This window comes from Marmota flaviventris, chromosome X (assembly GCF_047511675.1).
Source record: "Marmota flaviventris isolate mMarFla1 chromosome X, mMarFla1.hap1, whole genome shotgun sequence".
Classification (NCBI taxonomy): Eukaryota; Metazoa; Chordata; class Mammalia; order Rodentia; family Sciuridae; genus Marmota; species Marmota flaviventris.
Genome location: NC_092518.1, coordinates 9,654,803 through 9,667,202, shown reverse-complemented (window position 1 = coordinate 9,667,202; position 12,400 = coordinate 9,654,803). Strand labels below are relative to the sequence as shown.

Here is a 12,400-nt window from a genome sequence, read left to right as displayed (position 1 = left end):
GAAATGAACTGCAATAAAATAGAAAATAAGTAATAAAATGGCAGCAGTAAGACCTTATCTATGAGCAATTACCTTAAATGTAAATAGATTAGATTACCCAGTTAAAAGATATAGAGCAACTCTATGCTGCTTACAAGAAATTCACTCCACTTCTAAAGAAACACATGGAGTAAAAGTGAAGGGATGGAAGCCAAAAGAAAGCAGAAATAGGCAGACTTACATCAGATAAAATAGATTTTAAATCAAAAATAGTAAAAAGAGATAAGGAAGGTCATTATATAATGACCAAGAGATCAATTAAGCAAGAGGAAATAGCAATTCTAAATATGTATGCACCCCATATTGGAGCACCCAAATATACAAAGCAATTATTAATAGATTAATGGGAGAGGTAGAGTCCAAAATAATAATAATTGGGGATTTTTAACACTTCATTTTCCACAAGGGATAAATCATCCAGACAGAAAAATCAATAGACAATACAGAAAAAAAGGTTCATACAAGGTTAATAAACATATATACAACGACAAGTATATTAGGTGATGTGGAGAAAAATAAAACAGGAAAGGATGAAAACTGGTAGAAATTCTCAATTAGAGTGACCAAGAACATCTACTCTAGGAAGATGACACTGAACAGAAATTCAAATGAAGTGAAGGCATGAGCCATGGGGCTTTCTGGGGGAAAAGCATTTATTGCAGAGGGACCAGCCAGTGGAAATGTCTTGAGGCAGGGGTGCAGTGAGAGTGTAAGATATCATAGGTGAAGAAATTAGAGAAGTAGCCACAGGCTAAATAAATTAGATTCTTGGGGGCCATGATTACAAACTTGATATTTTATTTTATTCTATGTGATATGAAGGCATTGAAACAGTTTGCAAAGGTGAATGTCTGCATTTGCCATACATTAAAATTTTGTTTTGACTTTTGGAGGTAGAAGGAATGTAGGAAACAGGAATGGATGCCAAGAAATAATTAGAAAGCTATTCCAGAATTTCAGGTGAGAAAGCTGATGGTGGTAATGCAAAGTAGTGAGAAAGGGTTGGATTCAGGTGTATTTTGAAACTAGAGTTGATGGGATTTGGCTGATGAGCTGTACAGGCAAGAGAAAAGGAGAGAAGTCAAGGTTGATTTCAAGTTAATAAATAAATGGAGGATGGGGCCATTTACTGGAATGGCAACACGGGAAGAATGGCTGAGGGGAACCAAAGGACCAGTTTTATGCAAGTTTGAGATGCCTATAAGGCATCTAGGAGGAGATGTTGAGGAGTTTGTGAGACACAGAAGTCTAGAGTTCAAAGGGAAGGCTGGATTGAAGGTAACGATTTGGAGCCTGTCAGTATCCAGGAGGCATTTCAACTAAGTGTCAAGTGAGTCCCCCAAGACTGGTTATTATTCAAGGTAGCTATTCTTTATTAAAAGTCTACAATAGGCTTGTAATTGTATAACTCACTTTTGAATTACTTAGGGTAATAGCAGAACCTACTGAAGAAAGGAACTCTAGAATTAATTCCCAATTACATATACAGAGTATGCAATTCAGAAAAATATAGCTCTTTGTTTGCACATAATTGGAATTTTTGTCTAATCTTCTTTCTGATAACCCAATCTTTCATCATCTCCAGGAATTCCTCTTGTACATTCAACATTTCTAAAAGTGTATACAATATCTATTGGACAATTTCTCCCTTATGTATGATCATATTACCTATTTTGTGTTAAAATCTTGAATCCAATACATGCTTTACCATATTTCCCATAGGTTCTCTGTCCTGCAAGAAAAAGAGATTTTTCTCTCCTCAAAGACACTTGCCAAAGCTGCATTAAAGAAGAAATGAATGAAATCTGTTTGATCTCAGAGACATGCTGTTTTGTAGATAATGAAAACAAATGAAGCATAGCAGTTAATTTTGTTCTTTGTATCACAGATGGGGCCTCCTGTTAAAGAAATCTCTCAATCAAATAAATTCTTTTATTTGACACTGAAGACCCAGAGAATTATACAGCTAATGTGGACACCCTCTTTATTTTCATTTAAAGAAAGATAAGCAAGGACAACTCATTGCTCCCAAACTTCCATCATTCTCTGAGCTCTAGACATTTTAAATTCCAAGACCACAGATCATCATTGCCTATTTTTAAACAGTGAAAGGCTTCTGTATAAGTACATAAGATAGATACCAGCATTGGACCAAAAAAAAAACCCAACCCCCCCCCCCACACACACACACACTAGAGACCTTCATGTTTTAAATGGCTTGTCTCACCAAAGTTTCAAGGTCACGTTTTCTTTGTTTTTTAAAAAAAGGTCAAGTGCAAAAATAAATGAATTGCAGCAAAAAGAAATACCAAGTAAATAGAGCAAAAGAGAAACCTACAGGATTGGGGGAAAAGCAGAGTTGAGGGGTGAGGTAAATATCAGCTGATGGGTTCTGAAACAGAAATTTCATACTCACAAAAATCTTCTAGAAATAATTTTTAATATATTTTGAAAAAGCTTAAAAACAGTGGCTCAACACTGGTTATGTCTTTTTCAGAAATAGAATATTTTCACTCCAATGATTCTCTGTCTTATTTTGAATGTGTTTTCTCATGAATCCTTGACAATTTCGGTGACCTTGTATAGAGATGAGAGAATCTGAGAATCAGAGATGACATGTGACTTATATTAAACAAAGACATTCCTCCATGCCTAGGATTAGAGGTTCACTGCTGACCATTGATTTACCAGGTCTCTCCCTGACTTTTGCCTAGGGACATATTAGCATCACAGATAATTATGCAAAATTATTTTATCTATGCTAATCAGATTAAACACAATACATAGTATTCACCAATCATTTATCTAAAATTTCACAAAATAACATTCTTGTCTTTCATGTCAATATGTGACTATGGGACATTCTTTTTAAAGACTGCATCACATTCACTTAAATCAGTGGTCTCTAACTGGGAATGGCAGAAGCAATTTTGCTCCCTCCCACAAGGGGACAGATGGCAATGTCTGGAGACAATTTTGTTTGTCACAACTGGGCAGAAGGTGCTAATGGGTGGGGGCCAAGAATGCTGCTCAGTGTCCTACATGCACTGGACATCCCTTACAGCCAAGAATGACGTTTGGCCCAAATGTCAGCAGTACTAATGCTGAGAAACCCTGAAAATAGACCTACAGTACCACAATTTACTTAACAAATTTTTTATTGGTGGACATTTGAAATGTTCCCAATATTAACTACTACAGTAGCAATGAACATACAAGCATCTATATGTCTGCACATCATTCTAAATATTACTTTAGGATAAATGCTTAGAAGAATAATTTTTGGTCAAATATTATGACACCAAAGGGTTATATATGTTGTAAACTTGAACTACAAAAGGGTATATGAATTCGTATTTCTCTCAAGAATATGTGAAAGTGCATGGTTCTCCAAACATTCTTCAATCTCCACAAAGTATTATCCACCCTGTTAAGTTTGGCCCAACTTTAACATATGAGTTTCTACTTCCTTATTGTTATTTGAAATGAATTGTTACTGAGTTCAACCATATTTTCAAAAGTTTATTTGTCTTTAGGTCTTTTTTTTTAATTTTGTAAATTGTCCATTCACATCCTTGATGATTTTTTCTATTGAGTTGTTTATCTTCATGATTTGAAAGAACTCTGTGTTATATGTGCTATAAATATTTTTTCCTCATTTGTCATCTGTATTTTAACATTTATAATTTTTGCACATGCAGAAGTGTTACATTTTTATAGAAGCAAATTAATCCTCATTCAAATATTACCTCCTGGAGATGTCATGTTTAGAAATGCTTTTCCTACCACAAGATTATAAAAATATATGCCTGAGTTTTCTCTAGTATTTTCCCAGTTCCTTTTTGGTATGTTTGTCAGTTTTACATCTAATCCTTTAAATCTAGCTCAATTTACTTCAGTATAAATAATGTTAAGCCACTGACTTCTCCTAATACAGCTATCACAGCTTCATAGGAACAAGTCAAATGGAGATTTTCACAGCTTCATAGGAACAAGTCAAATGGAGATTTTCATTGCTGAGAATAAACTCCTAACCTTACCATCTGTAATCCATCCTGGAACACTAGCCAAGTTTCTTCGTAACATTACCCACAGGCAGGACTGATACCTAACACTTGTTAAGTGTTAAGCTCATTAGGCTTAAGAATTTGAGAGATTTCACACTATTTATATATTCCATATTATTTTAATTATTCACATTATTCCACTTAACCACATTTTATATTGCTTTATTTTATCTTCATATCACACTGTAAGAGCAGGTTGTACAGATGAAGCACAGTTTAGGCTGTTGGTTTGGCTCTGTGTTTCTTGAGAACAGTGACTATATATTTTTCCCTCTCCAGTATGGGGCACATATGATTTATTGAATAAATACCTGTTGGACCTAAAGTCACACTTTACTATGTAAAAATCTCTGCTTGGTTTAGCTATAACTTAGCCCCAGTGTTTTCCTCAAGAGAAATTGTCTGCAAAATACCAGACATTTTATTATCTTCCATTTAATCTTTGTACTATCTGTTCTTATTGTACTTTTCTGTGTATGGTATATATAAATTGAAGATAAATAATTTAAAATCACCCCAAATTAAGGTTGGCATGAAATGTGAATTTTTAAGGTAAATAAATTAATATTTTTGAGATGTTTATAGTCCATCAGCTCACTTGCTTGGGTGGGGAGCTTACAAATAAAAAATTATTGCTAGAACGCTAAATGGAATATCATGGCTAGAGAGAAAGAAAGTGGAATCTTTATCACAATAGACCATAATAATATTTTAATCTGAAAACATTTCTACTTCTCTTCAAGAAAGTCAAACTATTAAACTCCATTGCAAGTGACTTACTATCATTCCCTTAAAAAACCCTCTTAATTGTGACATTCCCAACCAATACACCAGACATCAAAGTACTTACTCATCACCAGCCCACCCAAAGGAAATTTCTAGCTGATTTCAAAGTGCTTGTGACTGCATTATCTTGGAGGAACCAAGACCAGGGCCACTTTGTATGTGGCTATAGAAACAGATAATGGTGTTGGTGTCCTTTAAACAATTCTATTCACTTGGTCAAAATGATCATGTGGTAAACCATTAAGTATTATTGCACAAGTGATATGAAGAGATCTTTAGATTCTTGCCACTTTGATTTGAGGCTGAATGAGTGGACAGATTCTAACTTTGTGTGTGGTCAGTGCTATCACTATTATTTAAGAAGGAAATTTGTTCGATGCCAGAAGCACTTCCAAAAAGAAGTCTTTTTTTTTTTGTATTCATGGCTAGTTGCATCCATAACTATCAGACAAAAGATAAAAATTGATAAAACTACAGCCTTGGGGATAGAATTTTATCCCTGAGGTCTCCTCAGAGCCCTAGCTTTATATAAATTTTCCATCACACTCTCAGCCAGCTGTTCAAAATATAAGAATCTATTTCCCTGATGGGTAAGGAATCTCAGGGTAGAAAACATATTCAGAACAAAATTACAGAATTGCACTTCTTCAGTAAAATTCATTTCTTTTCTTACTTTTACAGAACATTCACAGCTGAGTCTAAATACGTTTCTAATCAGATGTCCTTAAGAAAACAAGGCCACTGGGGCTGGTGTGGTACACATTGCAAGTCTCTAAGACTTGTTTTCCCCTGCCTATTGTCTCAGCTGTGTTTTTCTCTTCCTGAATCCTTAAGCCTTTAATCTTTTAAAGTTACCTTTTCTTTGGAATTACTTCTGAGTTCAGTGCCACCAGCTGGTTCTTCCCAGGTCCTAAGAGTCAGTTTACTGGTTTGTCTGTGCCACTTAGGGACTTATTTATGTTCCTTAATCTTGGTCTGAATGACAGAAGGTAGAAAGGGTGGGTAGAAATTGCTGTAGAGAATATCAATTAGAAGGAGCATTTGAAGTGCTGACATTTTCAAATTTTAAAAAAAGCCCTAAACCAAACTGACAATAAAAAGAAACTTACTAGTTACCAAAACTTCAAATTAGTAATCAAAAATTTTCGAAACAAGTCCACATGTATTATTTATTTCACTATCCTCAAAGAATCTTCTTTGGCAAAATTGGTTATCCCAATATTTCCACTAAAGAAGTGCCAATCTGATAGGGATTACATCGAATTTGTATTATGGCATTTGCAGGTAAATGGATGGAAATGGAGACCATCATGCTAAGTGAAATACGCCAGTTTCAGAAAATCAAGTGTTGAATGTTTTCTTTAATATGTTGAAGCTAGAGCAAAATAAGGAAAAGAAGGAGGGGGGGATAGGATATGATAAAGATATAGGAAAGATCAGTGGAGTAAAAGGAGATTAAAAGGGAGGGAGAAAAGACAAGAAAATGGAGTAAATGCAGAATGAATTTAACAAGTCAAGTTATGTGCATATACAAATATATGCCACATGGAATCTCACCTTTATGTATAAATAGAAAGAACCATCAAAAATAAATAAAAGCAGAATTGACTAGTTTTGAAATAAAAGGAACATCAGTAGAGTAAGGAGAATGGAGCAGGGAGGAGGAGAAGGAAAAGAGGGGATAACGGGCGCTGAAATCAAATTTCATGCGTTTATGATTTTGTCAAAATGAACCCAATTACTATATATAATTATAACACACTCTTTAAAAAATGCCGGTTCTGAAGGTGAGTTGCCAAGGGTCACATGGCCACTAGATGGCGAGGTGAGATTCCGATTGAGGCTTAGATCTTATAATCTACTATACCTCCCCACTCCTGGAGTTGTTTCAAGTGAGGATAGGAAGTGGGAAAGAATAAGCAGAAAATGCAGAATAGGAAAGTAGTGGGGGAAAGATGCTGGCACACTTCAATTAAGGACAAATTTTATGGATTTGAGTAAAAAATGGAGATAAATTCTTGAGAGCAAGAATGGGGAGAGTCTGGGAGCTGGCCTCTTAAAGAATGGTCAATGGGCCCTGGGTGGAGCTGAAGCTGGATGGAATGTTATCAATGGTCAAATATGCCACTTCATGGTCTGATTCTCCAATGATACAAGACCCTTCCCATGTAAATATGGTCCTTACATTTGAGGTTCTATTTGCTTAAGTTGAAACTGGTCTCCATGGACTATAGTGCAAAGGCATGTTATCATATTTGCAAAGACAATGTGTGTCCAAAATCACACAGATCACTCTTAGATATTTCAACTCAATGTCTCTGGTCTCACTTGTCATAATAGAGGCACTTTCACTGAGAAGCAAAGAACTCAAGTGAGAAAGGCCAGAAAGGAGGCATTCGTTATGTATCATTGCATGCACTGTGTTTGGTCAGTCTACTGAACTTTCCTGGTACTGCTTTCACAAATAAGAATACCAAATTTTCATTTATACATTTTGTTTTCCTTTTAAGACCAAAACTAAAGAAAAAAAGTATCAAAAATCCCTTCCTTCAAGAGTTTTAGTCATTTCACAACAAGTCAATTCTACTTTTATTTTTGTGCCTGTGGCATGGTATGTGGTTAGTTGCTAGATTAAATGGCAAAGGCTCATTCTGAATATCTCAACTGGAGCTACAGAGTGGTTATTGGAAGAAGGAGGAAGAAAGCAAACTGAAGAAGGGGTTTGTAATCCACCCACGTAAAACAATTTGGCTCCAGGTGAATGGTGTGGCATATTTGATTAAAGCCCTTTCCAAAATGACCTTTTCTCCACCTGTGTGTACTATGCATCTTTTGGAACCTGAGCTTGGAGGCTTGATAAGAAAGGGCAAGCCTTGACACCACTTTTGGAGCATGATTCACTTGATAAACATGCAGACCTTGATGCAAGACTGGGAAGGCACCAAGAAGGGCACAAATCACAATAAAAGAAGGCTCAGGGTTGACTGTACTGAGTTTTACCAGCACTCTCTTTTGATTTCTTGCCTAGCTGTGTGTGTGTATGCATGCCTGGGAAAGCATAGAGGACACTTTTGTAATCTCTACCTTGCCCTTGGTGACAAAAAGCTAGTACAGGTTGAACATCCCTAATTTGAAAATCTGAAATCTGAAATGCTTTAGAACCTGGAACTTTTTGAGTGACAATATGAGACCACAAGCGGAAAATTCCATTTCTGACCTCATGTGATATGTTGCAGTCAAAATACAAAGGCACTAACAATTTTGTGTATCATTACCTTCAGGCTCTGTAACATAAGATTTATGTGGAACATAAGTGAATTTAGTATTTAAACTTGGGTTCCATCCCCAAGGCGTTTCATTTTATATATGTAAATATTTGAAAATAAAAAAGGAAATCCCAAACACTTCTGGTCCCAAGTATTTGAGGTAAAGTATGCTCAACCTGAATCCAGTGGCATCACATATATACAGAAACTATAATTTGAGCTGAAAAAAGACTCAACTCTTAGGACAAAAAATTATTTTGGGGATCTTTGCACATAGATTTACTTTAATATACATGTACCCTCCCATATTCATACTTGCTTTCAGACCTTAGAATGGTCATCTTAATTTTTAAAAAATACTTTCTAGTTGTCAATGGATTTTAATTTTATTTATTTATATGTCATGCTGAGAATTGAACCCAGTTCCTTGCACATGCTAGGCAAGTGCTCTTAGATATTTCAACCCAATGTCTCTGGTCTCACTTGTCATAATAGAGGCACTTTCACATAGAAGCAAAGAAATCGAGTGAGAATGTGAGAAAGGGCTGACCTAAACCCCAGCCCTTTACCTAATTTTTAAATGTATTTGAAATGCGGGTTTAACAAAGGTAGCATTCCAGCATTATTATGCTGATACTTAGAAATCTCATCAGTAGTGAGCCAATATAATAATAACATGCCCTTATATACTATATTTTAAGGGGTCTTGGTAAGAGATTTCCAATTTTTTTGAAATTATATATAGTTATAGGCTACCACAGTTTCTCCGTTAGTGACTGCCAGCTTAAATCCCAGAGAGATGGAGAAGCTTTCATTGCAGTAAAAATACTTCCTATGATCTCTTATCTGTGCCTAACACTATATGGCTATAGCTTTTTTTTCCTTTAGAGCCATTTTTTCCAGATTTCATAAGGAGATTACCACATACAGATGCTAATGGATAAAAAAGCTCTGACCTTTGCCTTTCTTTAAGTGTAGCTTTTTAGGTTGTAATTCCTTTCCAATTCATTTTCATAAAAGGCCTTTGAGACCCAAAGCAGAGGTGAAAAGGAGGACATGAGAGGTGCTGTGAAGCAGAGGTCATGAGTACATCTCATCTTTCATGTCTTCAGTCCCCAGGATGACCTGGCTGTTGGAAGACTTCCTCACTTGACCCCTCTGTTAATTAAATGAGGGAAAGCAGTACTATGGAAGGGGAAGATTCTTTATTTTCTGTTCTTTTTTGTGTTTTAGTTTTGTTTTTCAACTACCTCTTTTTAAAAATATTTTTTTAGTTGTAGATGGACACAATATTTTTATTTTATTTTTTGAATGTGTTGCTGAGGATTGAATCCAGTGCCTTGTGCATGTGAAGCAACTGCTCTACCACTGAGCCATAATCTCAGCCCCTTCAACTACCTCTTTCAGCATTAGTTTTCCCTTCTTCTGGGGTCCTCATTTCCAGCTTCTGCAAGGATGTATCCATCAGCTACTGTCACAAAAATTCTTCATAACAAACCATCGCAAAACACAGTGGCTTTAAGTAACAATCATTTATCCTGGTACTCATAGGTGTGTAGTTTGGAAACAACTAGACTGGGATAGGCTGGTATCCAGACTCTGGGTTCCAAGCTTTAAGATCCAGACCTCAGGCTCTAGGCTGCAGGTTGAATCCAGTTCTGTTTGACATGTGTCTTATTTTTCATGGACCAGTGGCTATCCAGGGTATGTGGTGAACTCCAGATGTCTCAATCAAGGACCCAACACCACAAGGCAGTGTCTATATAGGGCATGTTCATTTCATGACAGTGCATATAGTACAAAAGGACAAACTCAATAGCACAAACATGTTTCAAGTCTTTGGTTGTATCTGCCCACTAGCATCCTATTGTCTAAAGCACATCACTTATACTAACCCAAAAATCAAAAGATCAGAAAAGTAATCCTGCCTCTCAAGTAGATTTGGTAAGGGTGAGGTTATATAAATGCTATTTCAGTTGAGTGAAGAACCAGGGAGGAAAAATTCAATATTCCATAAATAGAAAGTATTATAGTGTACTGAAATTGTTAGCTGTTTCTACTCAAACTAGACTGATCAGCTTGAGGATAGAGCCCAATTTTTGCTCACCTCTGAATTTCCATTCCCAGCATAACACTTGCAATTGTGTGAGGTACTAGCTAAATTATTCTAGAAATAAATTACTTAGTAAATTATTCTGGAAAAACAGAGTATGGGTCTATTTCTCTCAAAGCCTTATTAAGACAAAGAGAGAGAAGTAAACAGCAAGGGCTAGACATTCTTTTTGTTGATGACTGTTACAGAGTTTCTTCCTAACCTTCTTTATTTATCTTCATTCTTTTTGGCAAGTGTTAAGTTTTTTAGGGTTTGAAGCTCTTTGGTTCATCTTGTAGAAGCCCATGATGGCAGGAAAAGTCTTTACTCTTACTTTCATCTCCCTGTACTTCCTAACACCTGTGTGGACACTTGCTGTTTTTGTTTTCATAAACAGAACAGCAATGTTCCTCAGAAAAACACATTTTTATGCTTCTGATGAAACATCTTGAAATTAGATGGGCCCCTAAAATAACATACGATTGTCTTGAGGCTTCTTTCCCTCCGTGTAACTGACAAGAAATTGAAATTCTGGCATTCTATTTTCCTCTGTGATCCTGGGCCTCCAAACATGTTAACTCTAAGGCTGAAATAACAACTAGATAGCTCCCTTGATATTATGTGTATTAGGGTTTTGCAACATTACAGGGGACCCGGAAGACTTCAATTTGTATTAGTTGAATAAAAGTAACCTTTATTTATACAGCACCTACCTTTTCTTTCCATAAAGTGTTCAAAGACTAATTATTCATATTACCCTGCAGCAGCCTATCTTTGTCTAGAAGGAAACACTGTCAGTGCCCCATATATCCCTGGGCATTCAAGATCCTTGTATCCTCTGTGATAGGTATGGAACAATTAATTGGTCCTCAAAGATGTTTGTGTTCTGAGGTGGGCATGGTGGCACATACCTTTAGCCCCAATTTGGGAGGCTGAGATGGGAATTTCTTGAGACCATGAGTTTCAGACTAGCCTGAGCAATATAGAATGACCCTATCTTTTAAAAAATGTAAAGAAAAAGAAGAAAAAGAAATGTTTACATTCTAATCCCTGCAATGTATGAATATGTGAACTTACAAGTAAAAAGGGAATTTGCAGGTGTGATTAAGTTATGATTTTGGGATGGGGAGACTATACTGGATTATCTGGGTAAGCCCATGTAACCACAAGGGTCCCTGTAAGAGGAAGGCATTGGAGTCAGAATCAGAGAAGAAGATGTGGTTACAGAAGCAAAGGTTGGAGGTATACTGTTGGCTTTAAAAATGGAAGACGGCTACAAACCAAAGCTTCTAGGCAGCTTCTAGAAGCTATCAAAGGCAAGAAAATGGGTTTCCAGAAGAAATATAAATGTCTCACCTACAAAATTATAAGACAATAAATTTTTATTATTTTAAGCTACTAAATTTGTAGCAATGGGTAACTTATACACTTGCCAAAGGCTTTCTACTGCAAATACTGGGATCTCTCAAGGCCTGAAGGCTTTCTCTAGCTATGGAAGCAGACTTACCTGCTTAAGCACTGGAAGGGCCATGTGTGCCATGTATTTGAGCCTCAAAAAACACCCTCAATTAATGAGTGGCATGTTGAATATGCCAATTTCTTTGCCCCTCAGGTGCAACAACTCTGAGGCATGTTCTACAGCACCTCCAGAGGTCTCAAGTTGCATAAAACTTGGTGGCCCATATTAGTGATCCACCCAATAACCTACCCTACAGTGGCTTCCTCCCTTTCCTGTCCCACTTTTCCATCCCCCATTGGTGATTCCAGGGATTGTTTCGCTAACCTACTACTTATGTAAGGGCCAGTTTGTTGAGAAGCACAATCTTAAGACACCCACCTTCCCTCTCTTTGTTTATACATATCCCTGGAGAATCATTGAGGTGGGGACAAAACAATGGCTGGAAAATAGCTTGACATGACAGCTCAGAGAGGCCCTCTCCAGTAGAAATGGGGGAGATTATAAAAATCTTTATAGTATTTTTTGGAGAAGACACAGCAAGTTATTATCTGAAAAAGTTCTGATAAATAGGGATGGGGTTGTGGCTCAGCGGTAGAGCACTTGCCTGGCATGTATGAGGCTCTGGGTTCAATCCTCAGCACCACATAAAAATAAATAAATAAAATAAAGATATGGTAAATAATAAATAAAT

General features: G+C 36.4%; 1 pseudogene; it reads left to right on the top strand.

The window, feature by feature from the left end:
• The first annotated feature begins 1,155 nt into the window (after positions 1 to 1,155).
• LOC139703345 (large ribosomal subunit protein uL23-like) overlaps positions 1,156 to 12,400 on the top strand; it is a 35,163-nt pseudogene continuing 23,918 nt past the window's right edge.